We start from the raw sequence: 10,698 nt of genomic DNA, 5'->3' as shown, positions 1-10,698 counted from the left end.
ATTTTTATTGAATTTTTTTATTGAATATTTTTATTGAATATTTTTATTGAATATTTTTATTAATATCGGTAGAGGCATTTTTTAAAATGACTTTTTTTCTAGATATATACAGATTTATTGGTAGAGGCAATTTTGGTAGAGGCAACGATGCCACCTCCTCTTTCTTGTTTTTTCTTTGTTTCCTGCTCATGAAAATTCATATAAAGCAAATTTTCAATTTTTATGTGATAACTTTCTAAAAAAATATTCACAAAAAATTAGCAAAACAAAAGTTTTTTTTTTCTGACATAAAGTTTCTCAAATATTACTTTTTTTTCTGTCAATAAAACAATTTTGTTGTTGTTGCGATTCAGTTAGCACTAGGACCACTTCGCTCCACCTCGCGACTTGCAGTGCTCATGTTCCTCGAACAAGACTCACCCGCGTTTCGAAACCATCCCTCCCGAGTTTATGAAGTTTGTCAAACCAACCATCGTGGTGTTGATACGTTGTGAGGGAGAACTATTACACAGAATTGTAGAAAACATGACTAGAGAACCATAGCCTTTTAAACCAAGCCAAACAATTCAACGTCAGCAACAATGGAGGGGCAGTTTTAATGCGCGACTGCTGGTGCTTTCAGCTTCGCGATTTTCGCAAGGGCGCAGACGCCGAGAAACTAGTTGCCAACCCGTGAAAATTAATTTACTGCCTTCTTTCTGCTAAGAACATTTTAATAATGATGGACTAAAGATGTTCCATTGTCAGAACGCTGCGGAATACATTAGCATTGGAATTTTTTGAATTTACCAGCATTTTGATTTCTATTTATTGTCAAGTTTAAATTTCGACGGGTGGCACATTGACCACATTCGTACCACTGCCATTGGTAGTCCCCTGAGCCACAACTTCACAACACCACTTCTTTTCTTTCTCCACACTCTTACACAATAATCAAATTGACTTCGTGACTCCTAGGATTTCTTGAAATCGTATTTTTTCTTTTTGGTCTTTGAGCTTGAATATGCCTTTTGGGTCAAATGTTATCACAGGATAGTAAAGTATGGACCTTTACCTTATGATATACATGAAAGCCAAATCTCAGCAACGGTTAGGGTAGGGAGATATAGGCGCCTAACAAAAGCCCTGCACGTGTCCGGAATTGCCCCAGCCTGGGGTAATTCCGGACGACCTATGGGGCGATTCCGGACGACCTTAAAATTTGACACTACTCGAGCTTACTTTCGCTTGTTTTGATGTGAGGCATGCTTTTAGAAGGCGTACAAGGACGTTTTCTGCGAACTGAAGTGTTTGATTATTGCTCAAAGCAAATTATAGGGCATAGTTTCTATCACAACCCCTAAATTGACAACACTGTCTTGAGTAAAGCTCTTAAACACAGCTGCTATGCTATTTTTCGTTCTTTCTGTATCCTTCTGAACGGTGGGGATGCATGTCCACAATTTTGAACCCACTACCTTAACATTATGCGGGAAATTGAAAAAAATAACCCCTCTTGTCCGGATTTACCCCACAGGTAGTGAAAACCTTTGATGTTCAAATGTAAGAAAACGGCGAGCCATACGAGCACTCCTGAAACGCCAAAGTAAAGTCCAATGACCATATAATATGATAAAATTTTAGTCATGGGACTGAACTTGACGGTAAGGTACGATAAGTACATGGAAAATAGAGGGAAAGATGCAGCTTTTGCCTATTTTTGATGGTACTCAAATTTCGTGAAGCGTTCACTGCCAAACGGTTTGACGTCCTACCTTGGCGGTTTGGAATTATCATTTTTAACTGATTATCTTCCTCTGTTAGGCGGGATTTTGAGTTATCTTTACTCAAACCCAGTGAAAATCGAAGTGTCCGGAATTACCCCGTGTCCGGAATTACCCCACTCTCCCTTACCGGAGCTTTTGTCTACCACCATGTGCTGTTTGGTTTTCGTGTCGGCAAAGAGTCGAAATCCGGTCCCGACCCGTCGACTCTTTGCCGATGAAGACTGTATAGGAATCCGGCAAAGCCTTGGCTAAGCCCCGGCAGAGTCCGACCGACCGGCCAAGTCCGGCCACGGTGTAAGAGTGCACCACCCGAAGAGTGGTCTACGTACTACACTGTGCCCGGCGGAACCCGCCCCAGTAGGACTCACGGTGTAGGGAGACCACTCTTCGGGTGGTGCACTCTTACACCGTGGCCGGACTTGGCCGGTCGGTCGAATCGGTGACCAGACTATTACGCGAGTGATTTCTCCCTCGGTCTGTTGATGTCACTGCTTGTTTCCCACAGGATTACTGGTCCCAGGTAGGCAACCGCCCCGGTCGCCCACTCTACAAAAAATGTCCTGTCAACGCCGTTGATTTATTACCAATGTTTGCTGTTATGCAATTCACGGCGTTTGCTGTGAACTAGTTCACGGCGTACACTGTGATCTCGGTTACAGTGTTTGAGGAGATGCTGGTAGGCAACCGTGGTGGTTCAAATTGCCTGCTGGGTCTCAAACGAAGGTGACCGACCAGTTGTTCAATAATTTGAGCACCAATGAATTTGAACCACCACGGCGTCGGATTCCACGAGCCCCGAACTTGCGAGAAAACGGGATGAGATCGTTCAATTCGGCATGTTTGAGGCGCTGTGGGTAGGCAACCGTGGTGGTTCAAATTGCCTGCTGGGTGTCAAACGAAGGTGACCGACCAGTTGTTCAATAATTTGAGCACCAATGAATTTGAACCACCACGGCATCGGATTCCAGAGGCCGCGAACTTGCGAGAAAACGCGATGAGATCGTTCAATTCGGCACGTTTGAGGCGCTGTGGGTAGGGAACCGTGGTGGTTCAAATTGCCTGCTGGGTCTTAAACGAAGGTGACCAACCAGTTGTTCAATAATTTGAGCACCAATGAATTTGAACCACCACGGCATCGGATTCCAGAGGCTGGGAACTTGCTAGAAAACGCAAGAAAATCGTTCGATCAAGCATGTTTGAGGCGATGCGGGTAGGCAACCGTGGTGGTTCAAATTGCCTACTCGGTGCCAAACCAAGGTGACCGACCAGTTGTTCAATATTTTGAGGACCAATAAATTTGAACCACCACGGCATTGGATTCCACGAGCCCCGAACTTGTAGTATAACGCAAGAAAATCGTTCGATCTGGCATGTTTGAGGCGCTGCGGGTAGACAACCCTGGTGGTTCAAATTGCCTGCTGGGTCTCAAACGAAGGTGACTGACCAGTTGTTCAATATTTTGAGCACCAATGAATTTGAACCACCACGGCATCGGATTCCAGAGGCCGCGAAATTGCGAGAAAACGCGATGAGATCGTTCAATTCGGCATGTTTGAGGCGATGCTGGTAGTCAACCGTGGTGGTTCAAATTGCCTGCTGGGTCTCAAACGAAGGTGACCGACCAGTTGTTCAAATATTTGAGCACCAATGAATTTGAACCACCACGGCGTCGGATTCCACGAGCCCCGAACTTGTAAGATGACGCAAGAAAATCGTTTGATCTGGCATCTTTGAGGCGATGCGGGTAGGCAACCCTGGTGGATCAAATTGCCTGCTGGATCTCAAACGAAGGTGACCGACCAGTTGTTCAATATTTTGAGCACCAATGAATTTGAACCACCACGGCATTGGATTCCACGAGCCCCGAACTTGTAAGATAACGCAAGAAAATCGTTCGATCTGGCATGTTTGAGACGATGCGGGTAGGCAACCGTGGTGGTTCAAATTGCCTGCTGGGTGTCAAACGAAGGTGACTGACCAGTTGTTCAATATTTTGAGCACCAATGAATTTGAACCACCACGGCATCGGATCCCAGAGGCCGCGAACTTGCGAGAAAACGCGATGAGATCGTCCAATTCGGCATGTTTGAGGCGATGCTGGTAGGCAACCGTGGTGGTTCAAATTGCCTGCTGGGTCTCAAACGAAGGTGACCGACTAGTTGTTCACTATTTTGAGCACCAATGAAATTGAACCACCACGGCATCGGATTCCAGAGGCCGCGAACTTGCGAGAAAACGCGATGAGATCGTTCAATTCGGCATGTTTGAGGCGATGCTGGTAGGCAACCGTGGTGGTTCAAATTGCCTGCTGGGTCTCAAACGAAGGTGACCGACCAGTTGTTCAATAATTTGAGCACCAATGAATTTGAACCACCACGGCGTCGGATTCCACGAGCCCCGAACTTCTAAGATGACGCAAGAAAATCGTTTGATCTGGCATGTTTGAGGCGATGTGGGTAGGCAACCCTGCAGGTTCAAATTGCCTGCTGGGTCTTAAACGAAGGTGTCCGACCAGTTGTTCAATAATTTGAGCACCAATGAATTTGAACCACCACGGCATCGGATTCCAGAGGCTGGGAACTTGCTAGAAAACGCAAGAAAATCGTTCGATCAAGCATGTTTGAGGCGATGTGGGCAGGCAACCGCGGTGGTTCAAATTGCCTACTCGGTGCCAAACCAAGGTGACCGAATAGTAGTTCAATATTTTAAGCACCAATGAATTTGAACCACAACGGCATTGAATTCCACGAGCCCCGAACTTGTAGTATAACGCAAGAAAATCGTTCGATCTGGCATGTTTGAGGCGCTGCGGGTAGACACCCTGGGGTTCAAATTGCCTGCTGGGTCTCAAACGAAGGTGACCGACCAGTTGTTCAATATTTTGAGCACCAATGAATTTGAACCACCACGGCATCGGATTCCAGAGGCCGCGAACTTGCGAGAAAACGCGATGAGATCGTTCAATTCGGCATGTTTGAGGCGATGCTGGTAGGCAACCGTGGTGGTTCAAATTGCCTGCTGGGTCTCAAACGAAGGTGACCGACCAGTTGTTCAATATTTTGAGCACCAATGAATTTGAACCACCACGGCATTGGATTCCACGAGCCCCGAACTTGTAAGATAACGCAAGAAAATCGTTCGATCTGGCATGTTTGAGGCGATGCGGTAGGCAACCGTGGTGGTTCAATTTGCCTGCTGGGTGTCAAACGAAGGTGACTGACCAGTTGTTCAATATTTTGAGCACCAATGAATTTGAACCACCACGGCATCGGATCCCGAGGCCGCGAACTTGCGAGAAAACGCGATGAGATCGTCCAATTCGGCATGTTTGAGGCGATGCTGGTAGGCAACGTGGTGGTTCAAATTGCCTGCTGGGTCTCAAACGAAGGTGACCGACTAGTTGTTCACTATTTGAGCACCAATGAATTTGAACCACCACGGCATCGGATTCCAGAGGCCGCGAACTTGCGAGAAAACGCGATGAGATCGTTCAATTCGGCATGTTTGAGGCGATGCTGGTAGGCAACCGTGGTGGTTCAAATTGCCTGCTGGGTCTCAAACGAAGGTGACCGACCAGTTGTTCAATAATTTGAGCACCAATGAATTTGAACCACCACGGCGTCGGATTCCACGAGCCCCGAACTTCTAAGATGACGCAAGAAAATCGTTTGATCTGGCATGTTTGAGGCGATGTGGGTAGGCAACCCTGGTGGTTCAAATTGCCTGCTGGGTCTTAAACGAAGGTGTCCGACCAGTTGTTCAATAATTTGAGCACCAATGAATTTGAACCACCACGGCATCGGATTCCAGAGGCTGGGAACTTGCTAGAAAACGCAAGAAAATCGTTCGATCAAGCATGTTTGAGGCGATGTGGGCAGGCAACCGCGGTGGTTCAAATTGCCTACTCGGTGCCAAACCAAGGTGACCGAATAGTAGTTCAATATTTTAAGCACCAATGAATTTGAACCACAACGGCATTGAATTCCACGAGCCCCGAACTTGTAAGATAACGCAAGAAAATCGTTCGATCTGGCATGTTTGAGGCGCTGCGGGTAGGCAACCCTGGTGGTTCAAATTGCCTGCTGGGTCTCAAACGAAGGTGACCGACCAGTTGTTCAATATTTTGAGCACCAATGAATTTGAACCACCACGGCATCGGATTCCAGAGGCCGCGAACTTGCGAGAAAACGCGATGAGATCGTTCAATTCGGCATGTTTGAGGCGATGCTGGTAGGCAACCGTGGTGGTTCAAATTGCCTGCTGGGTCTTAAACGAAGGTGACCGACTAGTTGTTCAATAATTTGAGCACCAATGAATTTGAACCACCACGGCATCGGATTCCAGAGGCTGGGAACTTGCTAGAAAACGCAAGAAAATCGTTCGATCAAGCATGTTTGAGGCGATGCGGGTAGGCAACCGTGGTGGTTCAAATTTCCTACTCGGTGCCAAACCAAGGTGACCGACCAGTTGTTCAATATTTTGAGGACCAATAAATTTGAACCACCACGGCATTGGATTCCACGAGCCCCGAACTTTTAATATAACGCAAGAAAATCGTTCGATCTGGCATGTTTGAGGCGCTGCGGGTAGACAACCCTGGTGGTTCAAATTGCCTGCTGGGTCTTAAACGAAGGTGACCGACTAGTTGTTCAATAATTTGAGCACCAATGAGTTTGAACCACGACGGCATCCGATTCCAGAGGCCGCGAACTTGCGAGAAAACGCGATGAGATCGTTCAATTCGGCATGTTTGAGGCGCTGTGGGTAGGCAACCGTGGTGTTTCAAATTGCCTGCTGGGTCTCAAACGAAGGTGACCGACCAGTTGTTCTATATTTTGAGCACCAATGAATTTGAACCAACACGGCATCGGATCCCAGAGGCCGCGAACTTGCGAGAAAACGCGATGAGATCGTTCAATTCGGCATGTTTGAGGCGATGCTGGTAGGCAACCGTGGTGGTTCAAATTGCCTGCTGGGTCTCAAACGAAGGTGACCGACTAGTTGTTCACTTATTTGAGCACCAATGAATTTAAACCACCACGGCATCGGATTCCAGAGCCGCGAACTTGCGAGAAACGCGATGAGATCGTTCATTATCGGCATGTTTGAGGCGATGCTGGTAGGCAACCGTGGTGGTTCAAATTGCCTACTGGGTCTCAAACGAAGGTGACCGACCAGTTGTTCAACAATTTGAGCACCATTGAATTTGAACCACCACGGCGTCGGATTCCTCGAGCCCCGAACTTGCGAGAAAACGCGATGAGATCGTTCAATTCGGCATGTTTGAGGCGCTGCGGGTAGGCAACCGTGGTGGTTCAAATTGCCTGCTGGGTGTCAAACGAAGGTGACCGACCAGTTGTTCATAATTTGAGCACCAATGAATTTGAACCACCACGGCATCGGATTCCAGAGGCCGCGAACTTGCGAGAAAACGCGATGAGATCGTTCAATTCGGCACGTTTGAGGCGCTGTGGGTAGGGAACCGTGGTGGTTCAAATTGCCTGCTGGGTCTCAAACGAAGGTGACCGACTAGTTGTTCAATAATTTGAGCACCAATGAATTTGAACCACCACGGCATCGGATTCCAGAGGCTGGGAACTTGCTAGAAAACGCAAGAAAATCGTTCGATCAAGCATGTTTGAGGCGATGCGGGTAGGCAACCGTGGTGGTCAAATTGCCTACTCGGTGCCAAACCAAACGTGACCGACCAGTTGTTCAATATTTGAGGACCAATAATTTGAACCACCACGGCATTGGATTCCACGAGCCCCGAACTTTTAATATACGCAAGAAATCGTTCGATCTGGCATGTTTGAGGCGCTGCGGGTAGACAACCCTGGTGGTTCAAATTAGCTGCTGGGTCTTAAACGAAGGTGACCGACTAGTTGTTCAATAATTTGAGCACCAATGAATTTGAACCACCACGGCATCGGATTCCAGAGGCTGGAGACTTGCTAGAAAACGCAAGAAAATCGTTCGATCAAGCATGTTTAAGGCGATGCGGGTAGGCAACCGTGGTGGTTCAAATTGCCTACTCGGTGCCAAACCAAGGTGACCGACCAGTTGTTCAATATTTTGAGGACCAATAAATTTGAACCACCACGGCATTGGATTCCACGAGCCCCGAACTTGTAAGATAACGCAAGAAAATCGTTCGATCTGGCATGTTTGAGACGATGCGGGTAGGCAACCGTGGTGGTTCAAATTGCCTGCTGGGTGTCAAACGAAGGTGACTGACCAGTTGTTGAATATTTTGGGCACCAATGAATTTGAACCACCACGGCATCGGATTTCAGAGGCCGCGAACTTGCGAGGAAACGCGATGAGATCGTTCAATTCGGCATGTTTGAGGCGATGCTGGTAGTCAACCGTGGTGGTTCAAATTGCCTGCTGGGTCTCAAACGAAGGTGACCGACCAGTTGTTCAAATATTTGAGCACCAATGAATTAGAACCACCACGGCCTCGAATTCCACGAGCCCCGAACTTGTAAGATGACGCAAGAAAATCGTTTGATCTGGCATGTTTGAGGCGATGCGGGTAGGTAACCCTGGTGGTTCAAATTGCCTGCTGGATCTCAAACGAAGGTGACCGACCAGTTGTTCAATATTTTGAGCACCAATGAATTTGAACCACCACGGCATCGGATTCCAGAGGCCGCGAACTTGCGAGAAAACGCGATGAGATCGTTCAATTCGGCATGTTTGAGGCGCTGTGGGTTGGCAACCGTGGTGGTTCAAATTGCCTGCTGGGTCTCAAACGAAGGTGACCGACCAGTTGTTCAATAATTTGAGCACCAATGAATTTGAACCACCACGGCATCGGATTCCAGAGGCTGGGAACTTGCGAGAACACGCAAGAAAATCGTTCGATAAAGCATGTTTGAGGCGATGCGGGAAGGCAACCGTGGTGGTTCAAATTGCCTGCTGGGTCTCAAACGAAGGTGACCGACCAGTTGTTCAAATATTTGAGCACCAATGAATTTGAACCACCACGGCCTCGGATTCCACGAGTCCCGAACTTGTAAGATGACGCAAGAAAATCGTTTGATCTGGCATGTTTGAGGTGATGCGGGTAGGCAACCGTGGTGGTTCAAATTGCCTACTCGGTGCCAAACCAAGGTGACCGACCAGTTGTTCAAATATTTGAGCACCAATGAATTAGAACCACCACGGCGTCGGATTCCACGCCCCGAACTTGTAGATGACGCAAGAAAATCGTTTGATCTGGCATGTTTGAGGCGATGCGGGTAGGCAACCCTGGAGGTTCAAATTGCCTGCTGGTTTTCAAACGAAGGTGACCGACCAGTTGTTCAAATATTTGAGCACCAATGAATTAGAACCACCACGGCGTCGGATTCCACGAGCCCCGAACTTGTAAGATGACGCAAGAAAATCGGTTGATCTGGCATGTTTGAGGCGATGCGGGTAGGCAACCCTGGAGGTTCAAATTGCCTGCTGGGTCTTAAACGAAGGTGTTCGACCAGTTGTTTAATAATTTGAGCACCAATGAATTTGAACCACCACGGCATCGGATTCCAGAGGCTGGGAACTTGCTAGAAAACGCAAGAAAATCGTTCGATCAAGCATGTTTGAGGCGATGTGGGAAGGCAACCGCGGTGGTTCAAATTGCCTACTCGGTGCCAAACCAAGGTGACCGAATAGTAGTTCAATATTTAAAGCACCAATGAATTTGAACCACCACGGCATTGAATTCCACGAGCCCCGAACTTGTAATATAACGCAAGAAAATCGTTCGATCTGGCATGTTTGAGGCGATGCGGGTAGGCAACCCTGGTGGTTTAAATTGCCTGCTGGGTCTCAAACGAAGGTGACCGACTAGTTGTTCACTATTTTGAGCACCAATGAAATTGAACCACCACGGCATCGGATTCCAGAGGCCGCGAACTTGCGAGAAAACGCGTTGAGATCGTTCAATTCGGCATGTTTGAGGCGATGCTGGTAGGCAACCGTGGTGGTTCAAATTGCCTGCTGGGTCTCAAACGAAGGTGACCGACCAGTTGTTCAATAATTTGAGCACCAATGAATTTGAACCACCACGGCGTCGGATTCCACGAGCCCCGAACTTTCGAGAAAACGCGATGAGATCGTTCAATTCGGCGTGTTTGAGGCGCTGTGGGTAGGCAACCGTGGTGGTTCAAATTTCCTGCTGGGGGAATCCAATGCCGTGGTGGTTCAAATTTATTGGTCCTCAAAATATTGAACAACTGGTCGGTCACGTTGGTTTGGCACCGAGTAGGCAATTTGAACCACCACGGTTGCCTACCCGCATCGCCTCAAACATGCTTGATCGAACGATTTTCTTGCGTTTTCTAGCAAGTTCCCAGCCTCTGGAATCCGATGCCGTGGTGGTTCAAATTCATTGGTGCTCAAATTATTGAACAACTAGTCGGTCATCTTCGTTTAAGACCCAGCAGGCAATTTGAACTACCACGGTTCCCTACCCACAGCGCCTTAAACGTGCCGAATTGAACGATCTCATCGTTTTCTCGCAAGTTTGCGGCCTCTGGAATCCGATGCCGTGGTGGTTTCAAATTCATTGGTGCTCAAATTATTGAACAACTGGTCGGTCACCTTCGTTTGACACCCAGCAGGCAATTTGAACCACCACGGTTGCCTACCCACAGCGGCTTAAACACGCCGAATTGAACGATCTCATCGCGTTTTCTCGCAAGTTCGGGGCTCGTGGAATCCGACGCCGTGGTGGTTCAAATTCATTGGTGCTCAAATTATTGAACAACTGGTCGGTCACCTTCGTTTAAGACCCAACAGGAAATTTGAACCACCACGGTTCCCTACCCACAGCGCCTCAAACGTGCCGAATTGAACGATCTCATCGCGTTTTCTCGCAAGTTCGCGGCCTCTGGAATCCGATGCCGTGGTGGTTCAAATTCATTGGTGCTCAAATTATTGA

This window comes from Thrips palmi, unplaced genomic scaffold (assembly GCF_012932325.1).
Source record: "Thrips palmi isolate BJ-2018 unplaced genomic scaffold, TpBJ-2018v1 HiC_scaffold_3, whole genome shotgun sequence".
Classification (NCBI taxonomy): domain Eukaryota; kingdom Metazoa; phylum Arthropoda; class Insecta; order Thysanoptera; family Thripidae; genus Thrips; species Thrips palmi.
The sequence above is the reverse complement of the archived record's forward strand: the minus strand, read 5'-3'. Positions refer to the sequence as shown.